The sequence below is a fragment of the Sphaeramia orbicularis genome, chromosome 1, assembly GCF_902148855.1.
Source record: "Sphaeramia orbicularis chromosome 1, fSphaOr1.1, whole genome shotgun sequence".
In the NCBI taxonomy this organism is placed as follows: Eukaryota; Metazoa; Chordata; class Actinopteri; order Kurtiformes; family Apogonidae; genus Sphaeramia; species Sphaeramia orbicularis.
This window is the reverse complement of record NC_043957.1, coordinates 15,363,343-15,388,717: the sequence shown is the minus strand read 5'-3', so window position 1 is coordinate 15,388,717 and position 25,375 is coordinate 15,363,343. Positions and strand designations below refer to the sequence as shown.

The window sequence follows — 25,375 nt, the reverse complement described above, 5'->3', positions numbered from 1 at the left end:
AGATTAAGGTTAAAACAAACAAATTAACTAAATGAGTAAAATGAAAGATGAAAAGGGATTTCTTTTGTGCTGATTTTCATTTCAATATGTGTTGTGGTTCTATCTATTGATTATCTATCATCTTATTAGTGATATTGATGTGGACTTGTCTCTATAATAGATATAAAATGTGAGTATTAACCCACCGTGAAATTATTCTTAGAGTTTTATGTATATATATTTTTTATCAATGTATTTATTGTTTGTGGTAGATTTCTATGTAATCTGAAATGTGACCACTAGATGTCACTGCAGGTCAATCACTGCACCTTTAGACGTCACCTGCAGGTGAATCCCTACGTCATGAGTGGAATTTTCCCGCCTCTCGGACAGAATGACAGACAGGGTTTTCCTTCTCTGGGTCTGATGGAGGACAGTACTCAACCCGGACCCAAACGGCCCCGAATAGAGGAGGAGTCCGTCCCAGAGCAGCCGGAGGACCGGGACCGAGACCGATGGAAACGGAGCGGAGGGAAGGTGGGTGTTCCGGGTCCAGACCAGTTTAGAGGATTAAACATTTAACATTAAAACAGAACAGGATGAAACAGGTTCATTTATACTGTTGTACAAAAATGAAAACAAAGATTTTATTCAACCATTTAATAATTATGTATTTTACGAAATGTAAAGTAGCCTATATATTAAATATATGTACAAAAAATGTTTACAGACAGGAAGGCAAAACTCAAAAATGTCATTCTTTCAAACATATATTTTACTGGATGAATGAATGACGTCTTTAGTTCTAACATGTAGAACAATGTAAATAAATACATATATTTATACATAAACACAAACAAAAAATACATGGATTTATATAATTTTCATAATATGCCCTAAATGGAGTTGCATGGAACAAAAAAGCTTCTTCATTACGACAACAAATTCAACCCATTACAATATAACTCAAACTATATCCATTTATATTCATACTACATGTATATACTTTTTTATCAGTCAGTATAATACTGATCATACTGTGTGTGTGTGTGTGTGTGTGTGTATATATATATATATATATATATATATATATATATATATATATATATATATATATGTGTGTGTGTGTATATGAGCAGGTAAAAATGGATAAAAAAGTTTATAAAATGGTTCAATAGATACTGGAGAACATGTTCTAATGTTCTCCCCATTCACTTTACCTGGATTCAACAAAAAGATAATGAAGTGAAATGGGTGTTTCCATCTGTTTGTAGTTTATCGACAGTTTGTTGTTGTTGTTGTTGCCTAAAGATTGACCACAATCAGAACGACGTCAAGATAATAATTCAGGGTTTTCTGACCCACTGAGAAACAAAGTCTGTCACATGATAAATATGAGTTTAATCCTGAAGACCCTAATGGTAAAATAAACTTTTATTATAACAAGATAATGATTTGCTAATGGTGACTGTGTGTAATGCACTGCATATTCGTCTGTAAAATACTGTAATGATCTATTTCCGTGAACAAAATTAAAGAAGATTCTGCTGATATTCTTGTTCACATTCAGTCCTTCATAACTTACTCAAAACCTGAAGAAAAAGGTGATTACAATAGGAAATACAACAAAGAATTGTCATAAAACTAGAATAATAAATGTAGTAAAGATCACTGAATCAACTGTCAAACACAAAAAGACCTAGAGCTATTTTTGTGGTCACTTCCACATGATTTTTTCCTCTATATTTAACCATTTATTATAATATTATCCTCTGTATTTTGCATTATTTTCGGAGAAAACTATGTATTTTCCTGTATTTAATTTACTGATCATGTAAATGTTCATTTAAGATCAGGGTAAATTCAAAGATTATTATATCAAAACAGAGAAAACTGAACAAAAAGTGACTTTTACAGTAAAATACATAATTAACTTAACATAAACCAACCACTACGAAGCCTCTGAACATCCAAATGGGTCATATCTGATGACCATGAAAAGATGACAAACTGGACTTTACACTAATTATTTACATGTATTGATAGGATTAGTGGATTAAACATTTTAGATCAGGAGATACTTTTGGTCAACGGTGGAGGTTTAGGTGTTTGAAGGTTAAGTGAGATTAGATTAAATCTCCAATTACAGATTATGTTAATACCAGGGTTAAATGGGATCCAAATTTCAGTTTGCGTCTCTGTTGTATGAATAGATCATAATCAGTTAAATAAATATCTTTATATCTCTTCCTGGAGGATGACCTTAGACCTTTGAGGGTCCTGACGAGGAGGACGAGGAAGAGGAGGAGGAGGAGGAGGAGGAGGAAGAGCTGAGTCTGTGGCTCAGATTCAGGACAGGAAGGAAGTAGCGAGTTGTCAAATGCACACTAAACTAAATAAAGGCTCACATCTACCAGCAGGCTGAGCCGAGATAACGATGGCGACCGCGGGATGCAGTAGGTGGGGAGTGGGGGGTTGAGGTTAGAACAGCTTCTTAAAAAGTCAGGGTCACTATGGTAACCACCAGCCTCAACAAGAGCGAAGACTAAGAAAACTAATTTCAGCTACTGCAATAAAAATAAAATCAGGAAATAATGAACAGAATAAATTCCATGATGTGGACTTTAACAAACCAGGGTTTTGTAAATCTGTGATCTCATCTTGAAAAATTCAAGTAAAATTCAGTTAAAACTAGTCCCTTTGTCTATAACTCAAACTGAAACCTGTCCATATGAAAACAGGCCTGTGTTTATTCCAGACTTAGGCAAGGCAAGGCAAATTTATTTATACTGCACCATTCATACACAATGCAATTCAAAGTGCTTTACGAAGGCATAAAATTACATTAAAATCATAGAGAATAAAACATTAAACAAGAGGAGAGTGTAGAAAAGATCAAAATAAAGAAGGAAATTAAAAGAGGAATAAGAGACAGTTAAAACTACAGCTAAAAACAGTCTTGACTAAAATTAAGAATTTAATGTTATATCAATCACTTTAACATTGTTGGTGCAGGTATTAGAACAGAAAAAGCTACTCTAGTCAAAGGCAGCTGTAAACAAATGAGTCTTTAACCTTGATTTAAAAGAACTGAGACATTATGGGAGGAGGAGCTGGGTATTGTCTTGACAGAGAGGGATTGGTTTACAATGTGCAACACAAACATCTACTAGCCCTTAAAGATAGAGGGAATTTGGGTGGAAAAGCCTGATTAGATTCTTTATTACACCACATATCACTTCTAAAGTAAAGGGACATCAACAATATCGTTGGAGACAGTGTGGGCACGAAAGTGCTAATCATGCTCATATTTTCTGGACATGTACAAAATTGAAGTCTCTCTGGTAAAGGCTTTTTGGAATGATTGAGGGCATTATGACTTTCGCAGCTCCTAAGAACCCAAGTTTTTTTTGCTGGGACTGCTACCTGGAGATGTATTAGAGAGAGAAGACAAATACATCTTTAAAATTCTTGTAATTGCTTCCAAAAAGGCCATTTTAAGAAACTGGCTCAAAACTGATGCAGGATCAGTGGCTAGTAATAATAGAGGAAATCTACTCTATGGAAAGATTGACTTATTACCTACGGCTCAAGGAACATATCTTCATAAAGCGCTGGAGATAATGGCTAGACTACAAACAAAACAATGCATAATTACTGCTACTATAGGTCATTTAAATATTTTGTGTTCAACCAGTGACCCCTAGTTTCTGTGTTGTATTGTCTGTTGATAAAAGAAATAAAAATAAAATAAAATAAAATAAAATAAAGAACTGAGAGTTTCAGCAGACCTGCAGTTTTCTGGTAGTTTGTTCCAGATGTGTGGAGCATAAAAACTAAAAGCTGCTTCTTGCTGTTTGGTTCTGACTCTGGGGACAGAGAGCAGACCTGGGCCAGAGGACCTGAGTGTTGTGGATGGGTCATACGGTTAAAGGAGGTCACTGATGTATTTGGGCCCTGAACCATTCAGAGCTTTATAAACTAACAAAAGTATTTTAAAGTCAATCCACTGAGAGACAGGAAGCCAGTGTAAAGATCTCAGAACTGGTGCAATGTGGTCAAGTTTGGTTTTCAACTGTGCTTATTTTCACTTAACCAGTGGATTCGATGAATATTTAAACCATAAGTTTCCCACAGCAGAAGCAGTAAAAAATACTGATTTCTACATCCAGAGACAAATGGTTTCCTGCAGAATTATGAGCAAAAACTAATCAGAGGAGCATCTATGAAATAAGATTAATATGAAACTGAAAAGATGAGATGAGATGTTTACAGCCCTGAGCAAAATGAACTAAAATGGAAAATAATGATCAATAATGGCTTTCATGAAGTTATTTCCTGTTTCCCTGAATCAAAATTTAACCATCAAATGCCAATCATATCGTTTTGAGTTGGTTTTGATTTGTGGATCTGATGATCACTCATGACATTATTCCTGCTTCAATGAAATACCATAACACTCTGATAAACGAGCCTTAAAGGGGTCATATTTTGCTAAACCCACTTTTATTAGTCTTTGGTACATTTACTTGAGTATTTGGACCCTAATAGTTCCAAAAGTTTGAATTGGAACCCTCCAGGTGCTGCAAAGCTATCTTTATATTCATTTTGGCAAAAAATTGAGTGGATTTCTAGAACCCATTTCAATTCCTTCTTAATTTGTTACGTTTTATAACTAGCTATGTTGCAACATTTGCACATATAAGGTCAAGACTTCCGTCGAACATTTCTCTGAGTACGACATAATGTTTGTCAGCAGCAGTGATTGTAGTAAAAACTGAAAATATGTCCAAACTTCGAGCCGATTGCCTAAAATGTTCAGTTGTTGGTTGTATTAATGAACACAAGTGGCTGAACGGGACAGAGCAGCACAGTGAACAACCTGGAGGGAGTGGGGTCATGCACATTTAAAGGGCCAGTGCTCAAAACAATCTTTATCATGTCCTTACTTAGACATAGGATTGAAGATGGACCTGTGGAGTTGAATTAATTTAAGAATTCAGACCCAAGCATAGCATTTACAGTTTATGTAGACCACAGGGAAATACTTTAAAATGCATAATTACATTTAAAAAAGCAAAATATCACTCCTTTAAAATGAATGTTGATGTAGGGGAAAGTTTCTTTATTTAATGACATGATCTTTTTGATCCTCAAAGTAGATCATATGATGGATTAATATCAATCTTCTGCGACCCAGACTGGATGTAACAGAGATAGAATGTCCCAAATGTGTCTCTGTGGAACACTGTCCTCATCGCCCTGTCACCGTCGGAGCTGATACAGATGGTTAAAGTGACCGTTTGTCCAACAGACGATGATGATGCTGATGTTATTTTGTGCCCGAGAAACAAGGAAATGCTCATGATGCTGAACTGTTCACACTAACTTTTAATATGTAACTTGAAACAACTACGAATTCAACACTGAGGAACAAAACAGGCCATAATCCAAAGTCCAGAAGATACAGGAGCGACTAGAGACAATCTGAGAAATACACATTCAGACAAAGGTAAGGTAGAAAAACAAAACGAAGACCAAAAGGAAGAGGAGAGAAACCAGAGATGAGAGCATTTCATCTTCTACTTCTAGGACGGTTTTGGAGGATCATGTTGACTGTGGTTTTGACACTCGAACGCTTCGACCTGTTTAGGGCTGAGTTTTCTCGTTTGCAGCAGCAAAACATCAAGGCTGCGGCTTTCAGTCTCTAACGCCCGCAGCAGGAAACGTGCTCTGATTGGCTGCACGTTGATCCCAAACACATTTGACCCTTACACCTGAATCACTGATCAGCACTGAGTTTCATCAAACACATCAGAACCAGCAACCAGTACTTGTAGTGCAAATACTGCATTAGTGTACTGTACTTAACATGAGTATTCATTTGACCTCATACTTGTCTTAACTTCTTTCATTTTAACACAATTATCTGTTCTTAATATTTGTTCTATCTTTAAAACAGGCTTTAGTTTTAATGCATTTGAGGCAAATTATCCAGTATTTTTATTTTACGTCATTGTGTTCAACCTAAGTGGATGAAACAATAATACACAGAAAAGACTTTCTCACACATGACGAAAATTACGCAACAGATGCATGACAAAGAGGATGGGCCTTTTGTTTGTTCTGAATGAAGTTCTGTTGACGTCATTTCTTCCACCGCTGTTTTCACTTATGTTGCAGCAGCGTTCAACCTCAGATCTGACAGTATCTCATATGTGCAAGGCTTTTTGCCATTCGTTGGCCTGTGACACACATACCCAGTAGATGAACACAGATGGTTTACATGATAACAGCGTGAAAACCACCACGCCTGTCACCTCCTTTTAGACTCAGACTCACAAACATCATCCCGATTGTCTAATAACATTGTTCAGTTCAGTGATGGAATTTTTACCTCTGCCAAGGAACAGCAGAGGTTATGTTTTCATCGGGGTTTGTCTGTCTGTCTGTTAGCAAGATAACTCAAAAAGTTGTGGACAGATTTTGATGAAATTTTCAGGAAATGTTGATAATGGCACAAGGAACAAATGATAAAATTTTGGTGGTGGGGGGACGACACACAATTGATCTGCCTTAGCGGAGGTCTGCGCTCTCCGAGTGCTTTTCTAGTTTTTCTCTGTTTATTTTGTTTACTTTGTTCAAGTATATTCTATACAAATGCCCCATACATACACACCAAGTGAATAGTCCAAATAGAAACAGGAACAAACCAACAAATAAACAAAACTAGAAAAGCAATCGCTCCATAACCTTTTGAGTTATCTTGCTAACAGACAAACACACAAACAAACAAACAGACAAACCCCAATGAAAACATAACCTCCTTGGTGGAGGTAACAACACCACAACATCTGAGATTTATGTAGAATTTATATTTCAAGTAATAAAGGCCTAAATTCCAAACCCATAATCATACACAGTAAAAGCCTCCACAATCCAACATAAATCTTTTCTTTACCATTTTCCAAATGACTCTTTTTCTAAGCAAAAGCATTTTGTCAGATGGTAATTTTTTTTAGCAAAATCTGATCTAATTAAAAGTCTACATTTTTACTATCTACAGTATATCAGGGGTGTTGATTGAGAAATGAGAATCCAACCGCTACCAGATGTAAATTCAATGTGGAATCAACTCCAGACCTTTAATCTGTTTCATTTGTCATAGAATAACCATTCTATGGAAAAGGAAACATCTAGACATTAAGCTAATTTAGTCAAATCAAATCAAATTTTATTTATATAGCGCCAAATCATAACAAAAGTTATCTTATGACACTTTACATATAGAGTTGGTCAAAACCAGACTCTGTGTCCATTTCCTTCTGAGTCTTTGAAAATGGAGGAAATGGGTAAAAATGGTTATAAATCTTGAATATTCAATGGGATGTTTTAGTTATAACCCTTGAATTAAAGCTGAAAGTCCACACATTGATGACATCTACATTGTTTTGTGAAGCCACTCTTACAGCTTCCATTGAAACAGGAAGTAGAGCAGTAGAATGATGTCCAGGATTGGATCAGCAGTTGGTAAACACGGTTGCAATCACGTTTTTAATCCCCTTACCTTTATGAAAACACCTGTGACCACGCAGAAATCTGTGTTCTGGAGTTTTATACAGGATGACAACACTGGTGTTTCCTTTCACACCAGTTGTATTATAATATGCTGCTGACAGACCAGTATGGACGCTGCAGGTTTAAATAAAGCTTTCTGTGAATTAACAAGTTAAAGATTTTAGATTTTATTACATTTTAGGAAGTGTTTTCTAGATGCAGGGATCTTCAATATGTTTAGTTTTCTTCATATTTCAAAATGTATAAATGAAAGTTTCACAATTCTCTCATACTTATTGAAAATAATCTAGAGTCATTATATCTTGCATTCAGTATTTTCTTATTGTCTTTTAGCCTCAGGATGCCGTGGACAGTTCTCATCAGATCCCCCCGTCTCTGGTGGTTCATGTCCGAGGACTCTGCGATGCTGTGGTGGAAGCCGACCTGGTAGAGGCACTCAGCAAGTTTGGAAACATCTGGTAACGCTCACGTTATAACGGTAGAAGATCAGAAGTTATGGATAAAGTTAATACTTAAAAATCTGAAGTAGTTCTAAACCAAAACATTAGAACCCCTCTCTTCACCTCCATGTCGTCTGCAGCTACGTTATGATGATGCCGTTTAAGCATCAGGCCTTGGTGGAGTTCAACAGCGTGGAGGGCGCCACCTGCTGCGTATCATGTGGAAACCGAGAGGGCGTGGTCATCGCTGAGCAACGGGCCTTCTTCAACTTCTCCACCAGCCAGAGGATCAGCAGACCAACCAACGCAGATGACCCGAGCAGTGGAAACAACGTGCTGCTGCTGTCCATCCAGAACCCATTGTACCCCATCACCACAGTAAGTCTGTACCCGTAAGTCTGTACCCCATCACCACAGTAAGTCTGTACCCGTAAGTCTGTACCCCATCACCACTGTAACTCTGTACCCCATCACCACCGTAAGTCTGTACCCGTAAGTCTGTGCCCCATCACCAACCTAAGTCTGTACCCCATCACCACCATAAGTCTGTACCCCATCACCACAGTAAGTCTGTACCCATCACCACTGAACGTCTGTACCCCATCACCACAGTAAGTCTGTACCTGTAAGTCTGTACCCCATCACCACTGTAAGTCTGTACCCCATCATCACCGTAAGTCTGTACCCCATCACCACCATAAGTCTGTACCCGTAAGTCTGTGCCCCATCACCAACGTAAGTCTGTACCCCGTCACCACCGTAAGTCTGTTCCCGTAAGTCTGTGCCCCATCACCAACCTAAGTCTGTACCCCATCACCACCATAAGTCTGTACCCATCATCACTGTAAGTCTATACCCATCACCACTGAACGTCTGTACCCCATCACCACCATAAGTCTGTACCCGTAAGTCTGTGCCCCATCACCAACGTAAGTCTGTACCCATAAGTCTGTGCCCCATCACCAACCTAAGTCTGTACCCCATCACCACCATAAGTCTGTACCCCATCACCACCGTAAGTCTGTACCCATCACCACTGAACGTCTGTACCCCATCACCACAGTAAGTCTGTACCCGTAAGTCTGTACCCCATCACCACCATAAGTCTGTACCCGTAAGTCTGTGCCCCATCACCAACCTAAGTCTGTACCCCATCACCACCATAAGTCTGTACCCCATCACCACCGTAAGTCTGTACCCATCACCACTAAACGTCTGTACCCCATCACCACAGTAAGTCTGTACCTGTAAGTCTGTACCCCATCACCACTGTAAGTCTGTACCCCATCATCACCGTAAGTCTGTACCCCATCACCACCATAAGTCTGTACCCGTAAGTCTGTGCCCCATCACCAACGTAAGTCTGTACCCAGTCACCACCGTAAGTCTGTTCCCGTAAGTCTGTACCCCGTCACCACCGTAAGTCTGTTCCCGTAAGTCTGTGCCCCATCACCAACCTAAGTCTGTACCCCATCACCACCATAAGTATGTACCCCATCACCACTGTAAGTCTGTACCCATCACCACTGAACGTCTGTACCCCATCACCACAGTAAGTCTGTACCTGTAAGTCTGTACCCCATCATCACTGTAAGTCTATACCCATCACCACTGAACGTCTGTACCCCATCACCACCATAAGTCTGTACCCGTAAGTCTGTGCCCCATCACCAACGTAAGTCTGTACCCCGTCACCACCGTAAGTCTGTTCCCGTAAGTCTGTACCCCATCACCACCGTAATTCTGCACCCATAAGTCTGTACCCCATCACCACTGTAAGTCTGTACCCCATCATCACCGTAAGTCTGTACCCATCACCACTGAACGTCTGTACCCCATCACCACTGTAAGTCTGTACCCGTAAGTCTGTACCCCATCACCTCTGTAAGTCTGTACCCCATCATCACCGTAAGTCTATACCCATCACCACTGAACGTCTGTACCCCATCACCACCATAAGTCTGTACCCGTAAGTCTGTGCCCCATCACCAACGTAAGTCTGTACCCCGTCACCACCGTAAGTCTGTTCCCGTAAGTCTGTACCCCATCACCACCGTAAGTCTGCACCCATAAGTCTGTACCCCATCACCACTGTAAGTCTGTACCCCATCATCACCGTAAGTCTGTACCCATCACCACTGAACGTCTGTACCCCATCACCACTGTAAGTCTGTACCCCATCATCACTGTAAGTCTATACCCATCACCACTGAACGTCTGTACCCCATCACCACCATAAGTCTGTACCCGTAAGTCTGTGCCCCATCACCAACGTAAGTCTGTACCCATAAGTCTGTGCCCCATCACCAACCTAAGTCTGTACCCCATCACCACCATAAGTCTGTACCCCATCACCACCGTAAGTCTGTACCCATCACCACTGAACGTCTGTACCCCATCACCACAGTAAGTCTGTACCCGTAAGTCTGTACCCCATCACCACCATAAGTCTGTACCCGTAAGTCTGTGCCCCATCACCAACCTAAGTCTGTACCCCATCACCACCATAAGTCTGTACCCCATCACCACCGTAAGTCTGTACCCATCACCACTAAACGTCTGTACCCCATCACCACAGTAAGTCTGTACCTGTAAGTCTGTACCCCATCACCACTGTAAGTCTGTACCCCATCATCACCGTAAGTCTGTACCCCATCACCACCATAAGTCTGTACCCGTAAGTCTGTGCCCCATCACCAACGTAAGTCTGTACCCCGTCACCACCGTAAGTCTGTTCCCGTAAGTCTGTACCCCGTCACCACCGTAAGTCTGTTCCCGTAAGTCTGTGCCCCATCACCAACCTAAGTCTGTACCCCATCACCACCATAAGTATGTACCCCATCACCACTGTAAGTCTGTACCCATCACCACTGAACGTCTGTACCCCATCACCACAGTAAGTCTGTACCTGTAAGTCTGTACCCCATCATCACTGTAAGTCTATACCCATCACCACTGAACGTCTGTACCCCATCACCACCATAAGTCTGTACCCGTAAGTCTGTGCCCCATCACCAACGTAAGTCTGTACCCCGTCACCACCGTAAGTCTGTTCCCGTAAGTCTGTACCCCATCACCACCGTAATTCTGCACCCATAAGTCTGTACCCCATCACCACTGTAAGTCTGTACCCATCACCACTGAACGTCTGTACCCATCACCACTGAACGTCTGTACCCCATCACCACTGTAAGTCTGTACCCGTAAGTCTGTACCCCATCACCTCTGTAAGTCTGTACCCCATCATCACCGTAAGTCTATACCCATCACCACTGAACGTCTGTACCCCATCACCACCATAAGTCTGTACCCGTAAGTCTGTGCCCCATCACCAACGTAAGTCTGTACCCCGTCACCACCGTAAGTCTGTTCCCGTAAGTCTGTACCCATCACCACCGTAAGTCTGCACCCATAAGTCTGTACCCCATCACCACTGTAAGTCTGTACCCCATCATCACCGTAAGTCTGTACCCATCACCACTGAACGTCTGTACCCCATCACCACTGTAAGTCTGTACCCCATCATCACCGTAAGTCTATACCCATCACCACTGAACGTCTGTACCCCATCACCACCATAAGTCTGTACCCGTAAGTCTGTGCCCCATCACCAACGTAAGTCTGTACCCCGTCACCATCGTAAGTCTGTACCCGTAAGTCTGTACCCCATCACCACCGTAAGTCTGTACCCCATCACCATTGTAGGTCTGTACCTGTAAGTCTGTACCCCATCACCGCTGCAAGTCTGTACCTGTAGGTCTATACCCTGTCACCACTGTAAGTCTGTACCTGTAAGTCTGTATGCCATCACCACTGTATGTCTGCACCTGTAAGTCTGTACCCCATCACCACTGTAAGTCTCTACCTGTAAGTCTGTACCTCATCACCACCGTAAGTCTTTACCTGTAAGTCTGTACCTCATCACCACTGTAAGTCTGTACCCCGTCACCACCGTAAGTCTGTACCTGTAAGTCTGTACCCCATCACCACCGTAAGTCTGTACCCATAAGTCTGTACCCCATCACCACCACAAGTCTGTACCCATAAGTCTGTACCCCATCACCACCGTAAGTCTGTACCCATCGCCACCATAAGTCTGTACCCCATCACCACCATAAGTCTGTACCCGTAAGTCTCTATCCCATTGCCACCATAAGTCTGTACCCTATCGCAACCTGAAGTCTGTACCTGTGAGTCTGTACCCCATCACCACCGTAAGTTTGTGCCTGTAAGTCTGTACCCCATCACCACTGTAAGTCTTTACCTGTAAGTCTGTACCTCATCACCACTGTAAGTCTGTACCCTGTCACCACCGTAAGTCTGTACCTGTAAGTCTGTACCCCATCACCACCGTAAGTCTGTACCCATAAGTCTGTACCCCATCACCACCGTAAGTCAGTACACCATCGCCACCATAAGTCTGTACCCCATCACTAGAGTAAGACTGTATCCATGACTTCCTCCCTGTCTCTCCTTCGCAGGATGTTCTCCACGCTGTCTGTAACCCTGTTGGAAACGTCCTTCGCATCGTCATCTTCAAACACAACGGTGTCCAAGCCATGGTGGAATATCCTTTAATTATTAACAGATCAGTGGAGGTTGGATGTATTCAGACCTGTAAAACCTTCTACATCTGTAGTCAGAATCTGCCAACACCTGTTCATGTTTAGGTTTGTATTGGTGATTTCTCTTCTGATTCATCCTTAATGACCGTCAACATTCAAGTCAGTAACAGATGCTCAAAAGGTGAAGCTGGCCCTGAACGGAGCCGACATCTACGCCGGCTGCTGTACTCTGAAGATTGAATATGCCCGGGTAAAACCACACTCACAATCCACCTCTACAAATACACACTGTGACACACACTGCTTCCCGCCCATGCATACACACCCAGAGGTGTTGTGCTCTGTCACCCCCTGCAGCCCAGCAAACTGAACGTCACCCGCAACACCTCCACCAGCTGGGACTACACCCAACCCTTCCCCATGCACAGAGGTAGGACAACCTTTAACCTCTGCACATGCACCCCCTGAACAAAACACAATCTGCTGTTTATTCCCATATACAATTTATGAAGTTCAACACAAAAACACCTTCAGTTCAAAGCATTTTATTTCCTGAACTCCCAAGAATTCAGCCTCGATGACACAGGTTTGTCAGAATAATCTGCAGCCACCGGAAGGTGGAGGTTTCAGACACTGCAGACGACAACACCCATTGTGACACTGACCCATCTGTTTGTGTTCCAGACCGAGCGAAGGGGAGGCAGCGTCAGGGCATCCTGGGAGACCGGCCATCCGACGGATATGGTACAACCTGCCTGACCCACAAAACAACCTACTGTTGAATGCTTTCATGCATGTTTTACAGTTATTTCAATGAAAACCACTATATTTGCAATAATTAATTAAAATAGTGTTCATAGTAATATATAGCACTGAAATCATTACCTGATAATTAATGCTTTTGCTACTTTAATACATTATCAAGTCACTATCAGGTCTCAAATCCATTGTGTTTATGAACATGTTCATGCAAAATCTGATATTTACCATTAAACTACATTCAAACTATCAAAATAAGAACTGAATCCTACTGGACATGTCTCTGTTTCTCAATAATTCATGCATGAAAGGGTTCATTTTTCGCAACCTTTTACTGTCCACACATTTTTATGTGTAGAAACCTTTTTATTACTAACATTTGTAGAAGCCAATAACGTAATAATGACCCATAACGTAATAAATTTGCCATTTATAAAATGTAATAGGCCAATAACGTAATAACTGACCAATAACATAATAAAAGTCCTGAACCGATAACGTAATAACTTTTGACTCATAACGTAATAACTTATTACGTTATCGATAGGTTATTACGTTATTGGCCTGATAAAAAAAAAATCTTTGAAAATGTAATAACTGAGCCAATAACGTAATAATATATTAATATCACTGTATTTAAGTTTCATTTATTACATATAACTGTGAACCCCCCCCCCCCATGTATTTGTCTATTTAACTTGATGGTTAAAATGATCTCTAGTCCTGTCTGCTGCTCCTTTGCCTTTCAGACTATCTCCAATGAAATGAAGCATACATGTTTACAAACATAGACAATGGTATGATATGAAATATGTATGACATTTGTGACATGTAGCTCACTCTTGAAGATAGTATTTTTTTTTCACTGTTGACCCTGTAAAGCCTGAACCATTAAATCACTGACAGAAAATTCCAGTTCTTTAAAACTGAAGCCTTTATTGGTCCTTCTGAACAACGAAAAAAAAAAAAAATTTCAAATACTAGTTTTCATGTATGAGTTTCAGTTTGTATCATATTTGATACATTGTGTCTCAGTGCTCAAATATTATTATTTTTGAACAAACAAAAACATAATATAACACAAACATATCTAACAAATTGGTAATTCCAAACAAACATAAGAACATTTTCCAGTGCTATTATCATGCAGCAATGAGAAATCCACCAGTGGAACTGGCAGTGGAAGTCTGGAAGATGTAAGATTTCAGTTTTCTTGACTAATTTTGTGGTTCACAAACTTTTTATTTTGCATGGTGGGAGGCCTGAAAACAGTTCCTGTCCTTGTTCAAACATGAGATGCACTCAGCATTTCTTACTGTACCACATGCGGAGCTTATAATTATGTCATTATAATCATAACATAATCATTTTCAATGCTCCTTCAACACTATTTTTTTTGCCATCTAAAAACACACATACACACACAAAAACAGGTTAATGTGTATTTTTTTCTCTAAATTGGTCAGTTTTTAGTGAAAAATCAGTAAGAAAAGGAGTTACTAGCAATGGTACCATGGCAACACCCACCTAGTCATCTATCATCATGATACAGTAAGTTGAATCTGGGTGCTTCTATGAAACTGGTCCTAAAAACAGGACAGAGGGGCTCTAAAAATTCAAATCAGATGTAGACTAATGTTATGAAGCAAGTTTGGAAGCACTTTGGGTGTATTTAAAAAAATATTTATCAAGATAAATAAATTATTTTTCAGATAAGATACATTTTTATTTGATGGGTACATACAAAAATCCATGTCACCCAGTAAAAAGGACACGAAAATTATATGCTACTATTTTTTGAATATCTTTTTATTTTCTTACATGTACATTTTGAAGAATCGAAGTAAATATGCAAGGCAGAGTGTTTCATAAAATGACCACTGTTGCAAAATGACTCGTGATTTACATGTGTTTAAATGGGCAGGTTCCGCATATAACATGAATGGACACGATGGGTTCCACAAGAAACATGGAATGAGACTGAGATTCATGAAAAACCTGTATGTGTGGATTAGAAAAACCACTAGGATCAACACATTTAACACGATGTCTTTATTTATAGTCTATAGAAGACCATTTACAGCCATGTTTTCAGATCAAAATGACACTAGGTAGCTTTTTATGTCCCAATTTGGGTCTCAGTAATTTATTAAAAGTTCTTTAATTTTGGGATTTTTTTGCATTTATCTGAGGTCATTTTTAGGTCCATCCTGGGGGAAATATGTTTATATTTCTCTTTTATTATTGGGCTTAAAAAGCTGGAAAAGTGCCAGATACCGAAATAAACCCAGTTTCATAGAAGCACCCATATCAAAATTTTTTGCACTAAATGTACCAAATTATGCAATTTAAACATTTATATAGTTTAACTGAAAAATAAAGAAGACTGTATGTTGCTTGATGATATGTATAATGCATGAAATGCAATAAAATTACAGTTGACTGATTTAGAGTTATATGACCTCATATACCTGCTGTATCAAATTTGATACTCCCTTTTTCATCACAGTTTTACTAAAACATAGATTATGAAATATTAAGTAATTTCACTTTGCATCAGCCCAATAACTCTTCCTATTGATGTTTCAGTAAAAAAAGAAAAGTAATGTTTTCTGACCTTAACCTTTTCAAAACTGGCAAAGTTCTTCTTCAAAAACCACCTGTGCCTCCTTCCTCATTAATAAACAGTGTTGTAGTGTCACTGGAAAGGCCTCTGGTGAGCGAATTCCTCCCCCCTGGTGGATTATCTGTGTATAGCATGTATCTAATTGCATACATCAGGTTTTTCAAGAAAAAAAAATATCACACTGATCATGTAGAGGGCTTCAAAAACTCATGTCTCAAATATAATACATTTGGTGTTATATGGTTAAGAATTGTTTGATTTCCCATAACTGACCACTAGATGGCAGTGGTGTGACATTGACTCTCTTCAGTTGTCCAAATTTCCTTGCTTCCTTTCTAGTACACATGTTGTGGAAAGGTAATCAGTAATCAATTTTCTTTGGTGAACAGTTCATTTTATTGAAATTCTTGCATATACCACATACAATCTTATATATTTAGTGCAGGAGGACATAACATTATTGACAGTGTATTCAAAGTTAGCTGACTATACCTAGCTAACTGCTGGCTAGTTATTATCATTAATAACTATTACAATTTGATAATATCAGGGGGTATAAACCTTTTTAAGGGTTTGTCCCATATTTGATCTATTCAATTTATCCATTCTGTTCCACAAAATTTACCAGATGCACGCACACACACGCTCGAATGCACGCATACACATACATACACACTTTTCTTTAAAAATGTTTATACCCCCTGATATTATCAAACTGTAATAGTTAATAATGTTATAACTAGCCAGCAATTAGCTAAGTATAGTCAGTTAACTTTGAATACACTCTCAATAATGTTATCCTCTTGTACTAAATATATAAGATTGTATGTGGTATATGCAAGAATTTCAACAAAATGAACTGTTTACTAAAGAAAATTGATCACTGATTACCTTTCATCGTGTGTCCTAGAAAGGAAGCAAGGAAGTTTGGACAACTGAAGAAAGTTAGTGTCACACCATTGCCCTCTAGTGGTCAATTATAGGAAATCAAAAAAATCCTTAACAGTGAAAAAAAATTACTATCTTCAAGAGTGAGTACTTGTCAACATATCATGCATGTTTCATTCCATACCATTGTCTATGTTTGTAAACATGTGCTTCCATTTCGTTTGGAGATACAGTAGCTTGAAAGGCTAAGAAGCAGACAGGACTAGAGATCATTTTAACCATCAAGTTAAATCAACAAATACATGGTGGTGGTGGTGGTGGTGGTGGTGGGGGGGGGCAGAGAGGAAGAGGTGGAGAGGGAGGGGGATTTTTTCACAGTTATATGCATTAAATGAAACTTAAATACAGTAATGTTAATATATTATTACGTTATTGGCTTAGTTATTACATTTTCAAAGAATTTTTTTAGCAGGCTAATAACGTAATAACCTACCGATAACGTAATAAGTTATTACGTTATTGGTCAAAAGTTATTACGTTATCGGTTCAGGACTTTTATTACGTTATCAGTTAGTTATTATGTTATTGGCCTATTACATTTTTAAAAATGGCAAATTTATTATGTTATGGGTTGTTATTACGGTATTGGCTTCTACAACATTCTTTTTGTTATTTTCACAGCATAACATGGAAACAGTTACATGTACTGAACATACATGACCCACCACCCTGGCTCCAGTTGTTGGTTGGGGATCAAGTTGGTGACTTATAACCTATTTTAATTCAGTTTATAGAAACAAAAACAGAACATTTCTGTTGCATGTGTCACTGCGGAGGCCACGTCTCCAGACTTTTCCATCACATCAAATCTGTTCAGTTATGTGTTAAATGAATTGGTTCCAGATCTTTTTCTCTAAATTTTCTCCAAAGGGAGAGTTGTACAAAGATCAGACAACCCTCTGCTTACCCTTCTGAGGTTTTTACATGAGATGGCTATTACTCTTTTTACCAATAATGAGCTTAAATCCACAAAGATTTGTTGATTCCTTTTAATCTTCAAGCAGTCAGTGTATAAACCTAATATAAACAGTTGTAGGACTGAGGATAGTGGAATCTGTAAAATGTTTGGATGCATTGTTTCACTTCTTGCCAGAATTTTTGTGTTTCAGCATATTGCCAAATACAATGGAGTGTGCCTTTGTCCTTCTCATATTTGATCTAGATATTGGGTATTTCTGGAGTTAACCAGTTGTATCGCATTAACCTCAAGCAGGTATTAGTAGTTCTCGATTCCTCTAACTTCTCCACAGATGTCTCTCTAAACCAGAGGTGTCAAACTCTGATCCTTGAGGCCCAGTGTCCTGCATGTTTTAGACATTTCCCTCTTTCAGCACATCCGGTTCAATTAATGATCAGCTCAGCATCATGCTCTGCAGAAGCCTGACAATGATGTAATGGCTTCCAGGAGTGATGGAAGAAGGAAATATCTAAAACATGCAGGATACTGGCCCTCGAGGACCAGAGTTTGACACCCCTGCTCAAAACATTTTGGAAACTAAACCCCTCTCTGAACCAAGGTTATTATCGTTAACAAAAAATAATGAAATGACAAAACCTAGAATTGAAAAAATTTTCGTTAACTGAAATAAATAAAAACTATAATTTAAAGAATAAAACGATAACTAACTGAAACTGTATTGTGTACTTATAAAACTAACTAAAACGTATAAAAATTATGGATAAAATTCCCTTTGTTTTCGTTTTTGTCAATGTCGGATTGATATGAAATAGATTTATTTCACCCCAGCAGTTTTAGCTGTTGGCACCATACAACACTTTACGGTGTGTCACTTGCTTTAGAGTTGTCTTCTGGTCCCCACTGTACCTGGAAACATGGAGACTGAAGCAGCAGAGTCCTGTATGGGATTTATGTGAATACGACAGCGAAGAAGAGAAAAGATATGAAAAAACTAAAACTAATACTAAAACTAAACTAAAGCTAAGCATTTCAAAAAAGACAAAAACTAATAAAAAGTAGCAAACCTGCTCTAAAAACTAATTAAAACTAACTGAATTAGAGAAAAAACAAGTCAAAACTAAATAAAACTAAACTATAATGAAAAATCCAAAACTATTATAACCTTGCTCTGAACAGTTCATGGTCATTAGTTTCTCTATCATGTAAAAACATTTGATGTAATGTAGATGCAGCAACTTTGAATCAGATGCTTAACTTAAGGATCTGCAGCTTTATTTTCACACAGCTTACATACAGAAGTAACTCTACTTGACCCCAGATGACAGAAGGCAAAATCTGTTATATTAGAACCTAAATTAATTCTCTAGGAACTGAGATAGAGCCTAAAAACACAACACCAGTGCTGCTTAGACTTTTACCAGAAATTGAGCTGTGTTTATGGGTGTGACTAACTCTGATCTATAGGACACACAGCAGATACTATCCACATCTACGCACAGATAAAATGGAAACTAAAATATTCTAATAAAAATAAAACATATGGCAACTAATTAGTTTTATTTATTCATTTACTGAATCTTATTTTAGCAGGAAGTCCCCTGATATTGAATCTCTTGTGGAAGTAGTCTGCATTTGAATAATGTCTCTTCAGTCCAAAGTACTTAAAATGTTATTTTTTTTTAGTAACAAGGTTTAAACAGTTTTTTTTTCCAATAATAAAATCCCAGCAGAGCCTCAGTTTCTTCAGCAGATGAGACACATGTGAAAATGACAGTTATTATCCAACCAGATACCCAGATATTTATTTGATGGTAGTTTTCAGTTGTTTTTCCTCATGTAGTTTGTTTTCCAGGATGGTTGATGTTGATCACACAAGCTCTGGTGAAAGTCGTACATTTTTGAGAATGTTGACAAAGGTTTAATAAATGGATGTAGCTACAAAATCAAAGAAACAGCCACTGATACAACACACGCCTGGTTTATTTAACAATGGTACATAATACAGCTCTAACAGTTATAACTTCATCATCCAATCAATCACGTTTTACATGTTCAGGATTAAACTTCCTGTTTGTTGTATTGTCGACCTTTACATCTGGTTTGTCTGCTGAGGTTTGTGTGTCTTTGTGTGTCTTTAAACCTGTGTGTCTTGTGTTGTTTTGTGTCCACAGGTCCACACTGCCCCCTGCTGCCTCTACCTATGAACAGCAGCTACAGGAGGAGCAGTGAGGAGGTGCAGCACCTCTCTAACACTTCCACCTCCTCCTCCTCCTCCTTTCGTAACCCCACCCCCTCCAGCTCCGTCGCTATAGTGAGCGGCCTGCATCCAGCTAAGATGAATTGCAGCCGCATCTTCAATCTCTTCTGTCTCTACGGCAACGTGGAGAAGGTTTGTGGCCTTAGTGGACTTTTGGGTGTTTGTGTTAGTTGTTGTTATTGTAGTCGTTGACGTGGTGGGTGGTATCCTTAGGTGAAGTTCATGAGGAGTGTTCCTGGCACGGCGCTGGTGGAGATGGGGGATGGGTTCGCTGTGGACCGAGTTGTCACTCACCTCAATGGCATCAAAGTGTTCGGCAAGAACCTCAATGTTTGGTGAGAGTCAGAGGATGGACATGGTCTGTACCTGGTCTTCACCTTTTACACCAACTTCACTTTGTTTTGTTGTTTTTGTGTTATATCCTGTTTTTCACCTGTTTCTGTTTGTGTCTTGTTATGTGATTTTCACCAATCGATCAATCTGTTTGTTTGATTGGGCCTCATTCAAGAAAATATATACAAACTAATATTCTCCTATTTTGTTCATATTCGAAGATTTGTGGGATTCACCAATGTTTTCTTAGTTTTGTTCTTACTCCATTTAAGAAAATATTATACAAGTGGTCTAGTGCATTTAACCAAAACAAGAGAAAAACCTGTCCAGAAGGAACACAGGAACAGATAATACATTCTAATTGACATTACTTTATGTTTTAGAGGGATTTCTATGATTGGTTATTAAATTTGTGGTTAAAAAAAGCTTGTTCCTCAATTGAAGTGGAGCCTCTGACTGGACACCTTTATATGAGAAATAATAAAATCTAAAATAAATCTTTAAACTAAAAGTCACCTTTGAGCAACAGTAAAAATAAATATTTTTCACTTTAGCTTTTTACCCCTTAGAACTGTTCTTGTCATGATCGCCATAAATGCATAAAAAGGGGGGGTTCAATGAGTGCTTTCAGATTTTATTGGAAAGGGGGGAAAAACTATGTCCCTTCATGAAAACATACATTACATACAATTTAAAATTCTGTTTATAATAGTCGATCAGTTTTCATTCAGACTCTGATGAAGAAATTGTCGATATGTGTTGGTCTGTTTGTCTTCACTTATACACGAATATATATATTTTCTCTGTCAGATGTGGAACCATAGTTTTCCTCTCACTCTACAACAACAACAACTTTAATGGTTCCGCCTTATTTAGTTCTTTTACCTGTGAAACTATCGAACACCTGTCATATTATTTTTTATATTAAACCATTTTGCTCTGATCTGTAGCTGGTTGTCACTTTCACATCACGTTTGTGTTTTCCTGTAATGTCAGAACTGACTCTGAAACATCGCATTTCCTTGGTTTGACTCAGTTTCGCAGCTGATTAAGTTGTCCTTTTTTCTTTCTGCACTTTTTCGGTTCATTTCCGAAATCACTTACCAAGTTAACTGTTTGCACACGGCACAACACTGCCCATTTATGGTGTTTAGTGGGTGTGGTTACATGGCTTAATTGGCCGCACCCCTCCATTTATGATCAGATGAGATTTGGCATTCATCACACCTAGATAAGAGCAGATCTGGACGGAAGAACATTTGGTGAATCCGGAGTTCATTCCCTTATATTTTCTCTTTAAAATTTGAAAACATAAGAGACATTTAACAGAATGGTTTTTATGTGAGGCTCATTATTCTGATTGATGAGGTTGAAGTCAGTGTGGATGTTGTGGAGATGCGTAGTGTTGTAAAATAATGTTGGTGTTGTGTGATTGGCTGCTCATCACACCACCGAATCGATTGTTTCTGGTCGTTCTGCGCTCAGCGTATCCAAACAGCTCGCTGTCATCCCTGGTCATGCCACCGAACTCGATGACGGCAGCAGCAGCTACAAGGACTTCACTCTGACCAGAAACAATCGATTCGGTGGTGTGATGAGCATCAGGAACATCATCCAGCCACCCACCGCCATCCTGCACTTCTACAATGTCCCGCCCACTTTCAGCGAAAAGCAGCTGCACCAGGTGAGGCCACACCTTCACCCAGACGACCCACGTTAGATATCGGATGCCCTGAACTGCACTGAGGTTGACCACTGTTAAACACTCTTATGACACTGTCAGTGGATGTGGGCGGAGTTTATTATGACACTTTTAGAGGATGTGGGCAGGGTCTTTTATGATGCCTATAGAGGATGTGGGTGGGGTTTATTATGACACTTTTAGAGGATGTGGGCGGGGTCTATTATGAGACTTTTAGAAGATGTGGGCGGGGTCTATTATGATGCCTTTAGGGGATGTGGGTGGGGTTTATTAAGACACTATTAGAGGATGTGGGTGGGGTCTATTATGAGACTTTTTAGAAGATGTGGGCAGATTCATTATGATGCCTTTAGAGGATGTGGGGTGGGGTTTATTATGATACTTTTAGACGATGTGGGCGGGGTCTATTATGATGCCTTTGGAGGATGTGGGTGTGTTTATTATGATACTTTTAGAGGATGTGGGCGGGGTCTATTATGATGTCTTTAGAGGATGTGGGTGGGGTTTATTTTTACACTTTTAGGGGATGTGGGCGGGGTCTATTATGATGCCTTTAGAGGATGTGGGTGGGGTTTATTATGACACTTTTAGAGGATGTGGGTGGGGTCTATTACAAGGCTTTTAGAGGATGTGGGCAGGGTTTTTTTTCAATTATTTTTCTTCTACAGAATTTTAGTCCTTGTGTTCTCTAATTACTACTAATTTACTAAAAACTGCTATAAAATCATTCCACTTCAACATTTTTCATAAATCACTTGTCCAGAGGATGTAGAATGAATTTCCTCTGTGCCTGTGTCCCTTTCTCCTCTGTCTCAGCTCTGTCTCCAACACAGCGTCCCGTCCCTTCAGCAAGTCCAAACTGTTCGATGCCAAACGTGAGTTGAACCAATCACAGAGCAGACAGTGAATGACAAGTTAATGTAACACACCCTCATCAATCACCTGGTCTACTCCTTTTCCTCCTCTTCGTCCTCGTGTCCGTCCTCTTCATTCTCCTCTCCTTTATCCTCCTCTTCTTTCTCTCTGTACTCTCTTCCTCCTCCTCTTCATCTTCCTCTTTATCCTCCTCTCCATCTCTTCCTCCTCCTCTTCGTCCTCTTTGTCCTCTCCATCCTCTTCCTCCTCTCTGTCTTCCTCTTTATCCTTTCCATCCTCCTCTTCATCTACCTCTCTGTCCTCTTTGTCCTCCTCTTTGTCCTCTTTGTCCTCTGCTTCCTCTTCCTCCTCTCTGTCCTCCTCTTCATCTACCTCTTTGTCCTCTTCATCCTCTTTGTCCTCCTCTTCAACCTCTTTGTCCTCTCCTTCCTCCTCTCCATCCTCCTCTTTTCCTTTCTGTCCTCCTCTTCATCTACCTCTACGTTCTCTCTGTCCTCTTCCTCCTCCTCTTCGTTATCTTCTTATCCTCCTCTTCATCCTCATCCTCTTCCTCATTCTCTCACCCTCTTTGTCTTTCTCATCCTCTTGCTCCTCCTCTTCATCCTTCCTGTCCTCCTCTTTGTCCTTCTTTCCATCCTCTTTGTCTTCCTCGTCTCTTGCTCCTCCTCTTCATCCTGTCTGTCCTCCACTTTGTCCTCCTTCTTCCTTCTCCTCTTCGTTGTCTCTACCCTCCTCTTTGTCCTCCTCTTCGTCCTTCTCTCCATCCTCTTCCTCCTCCTCCTCTTTATCCACCATTTTGTCCTCCTCTGCTTCCTCTTTGTCATCCTCTTCCTCTTCGTCTTCCTCCTCGTCTTTGCCCTCTCTGTCCTCGTCATCCTCCTCTTTGTCCTCCCCATCCTCCTCTTCCTCCTCCTTGTCTACTCTGACCTCTTTTCCCTCCTCTTTGTCCCCCTCTTCCACTTTGCCTTCATCCTCTCTGTCCTCTCCCTCCTCATCTTCCTCTTCATTGTTGTCTCCGTCCTCCTCTTCCTTCTCCTTGTCCCCCTCTCCATCCTCTTTTCCCTCCCTTTGTCCTTCTCTTCGTCTTTGTCCTCTCTGTCCTCTTCATCCTCCTCATTGTCCTCTCCATCCTCCTCTTCCTCCTCATCTTCCTCCTCTTTGTCCTCTCCATCCTCCTCTTCATCCTCCAGCTGGCTCCAAGACACTGTCTGGACTTCTTCAGTTTGATGGTAAATCTGAGGCCGTGGAGGTCGTGACCGTCCTCAACCATCACCAGATCAGGACCGATGGTAAGCAGACTGAAGTACACCACCCACGTGGCAAAGCATCATGGGAGTTGGAATTTTTAAGGTTTACAGATGTGTTTGACCATGAGTGGACGTTAACATCTCTGACCAGGTTGTTTGTTTCTTGTCTACAGACAGTCCACGCCTGTTCACCATCAAACTCTGCTTCTCCACGTCGTCTCATCTGTGACCTGGAACACCAGCGCCCCCTTCAGGACAGACCATTTCTTAAGGGGTTTGGGTCTTCTGAGACAAGTTTGGATCATGTGGATCATGTAGAACAGAACATCCCATCCGGACCTTTGAAAACACATCTAGAAAAAGTGGTTAGAGGACTTCTTCTCCTCTAAATGCTTTTTTCTTCTCCTTCATTTCCTCTGAATGAAAAGCTTCATTAAATCACACATGAAAAGATGAATGAAGTTAAATTTCAGAGACAAACTGACTTCTGATACATATAGATTCAGAGACGGTTTATTTAATGTCGGTTTGATTTTCACACTTTTATTTTTTGAGTTACTTGAAATTCAAAGTCTAATGACAAAGTGAGCGTTAAGACAAACTCTTTAAAATCATGTATTTTTTTCATTTAGTTTAATTTGTTGAAATGACAGCAGTAACGTTTTTATCTAATTCTCTTCTGTATCATTTATTGAAAATTAAACAGATTAATGGAAACTAACAACATAGGTGGATTTGTTCTGGGTAAATACATCTGGGGTCTTTTTGGGAGTTTTCAAGGTCAATAAAACTGTTTTTCAGAGGTTGTTCTGAGTTCTTATTCATCAAGACCTGATAGAGCCAGAAGAAGAAACATCTGGGATTTGCGATGAATGAGGACTCTATGGAAACCAAAAAAAAGACCATCCAGTTTGGTACCAGTAACTGGTCCAGAGGCCAGGGTCTGTCCTGGTCTGGGTCAAAGGTCATTGAGGTTTTAGATCAACATATGCAGGTTTTTCTACCAGATCTGTAAAACCACATGGTGCTCACATTCCAAAGACCTGGTGATGAAGTGGAGGGTTCTGGTCCTGAACTGGTCTGATATGGTCTACACTGGTCCCACAATAGAGAGTATGAGGAGCATCCTGAATGAGACCTGGTTCT

General features: G+C 39.8%; 1 pseudogene; it reads left to right on the top strand.

Annotated features, from left to right (window-relative positions):
• Positions 1-369: 369 nt before the first annotated feature.
• On the top strand, positions 370-25,032 carry LOC115435713 (heterogeneous nuclear ribonucleoprotein L-like; annotated as a pseudogene).
• Positions 25,033-25,375: the final 343 nt, after the last annotated feature.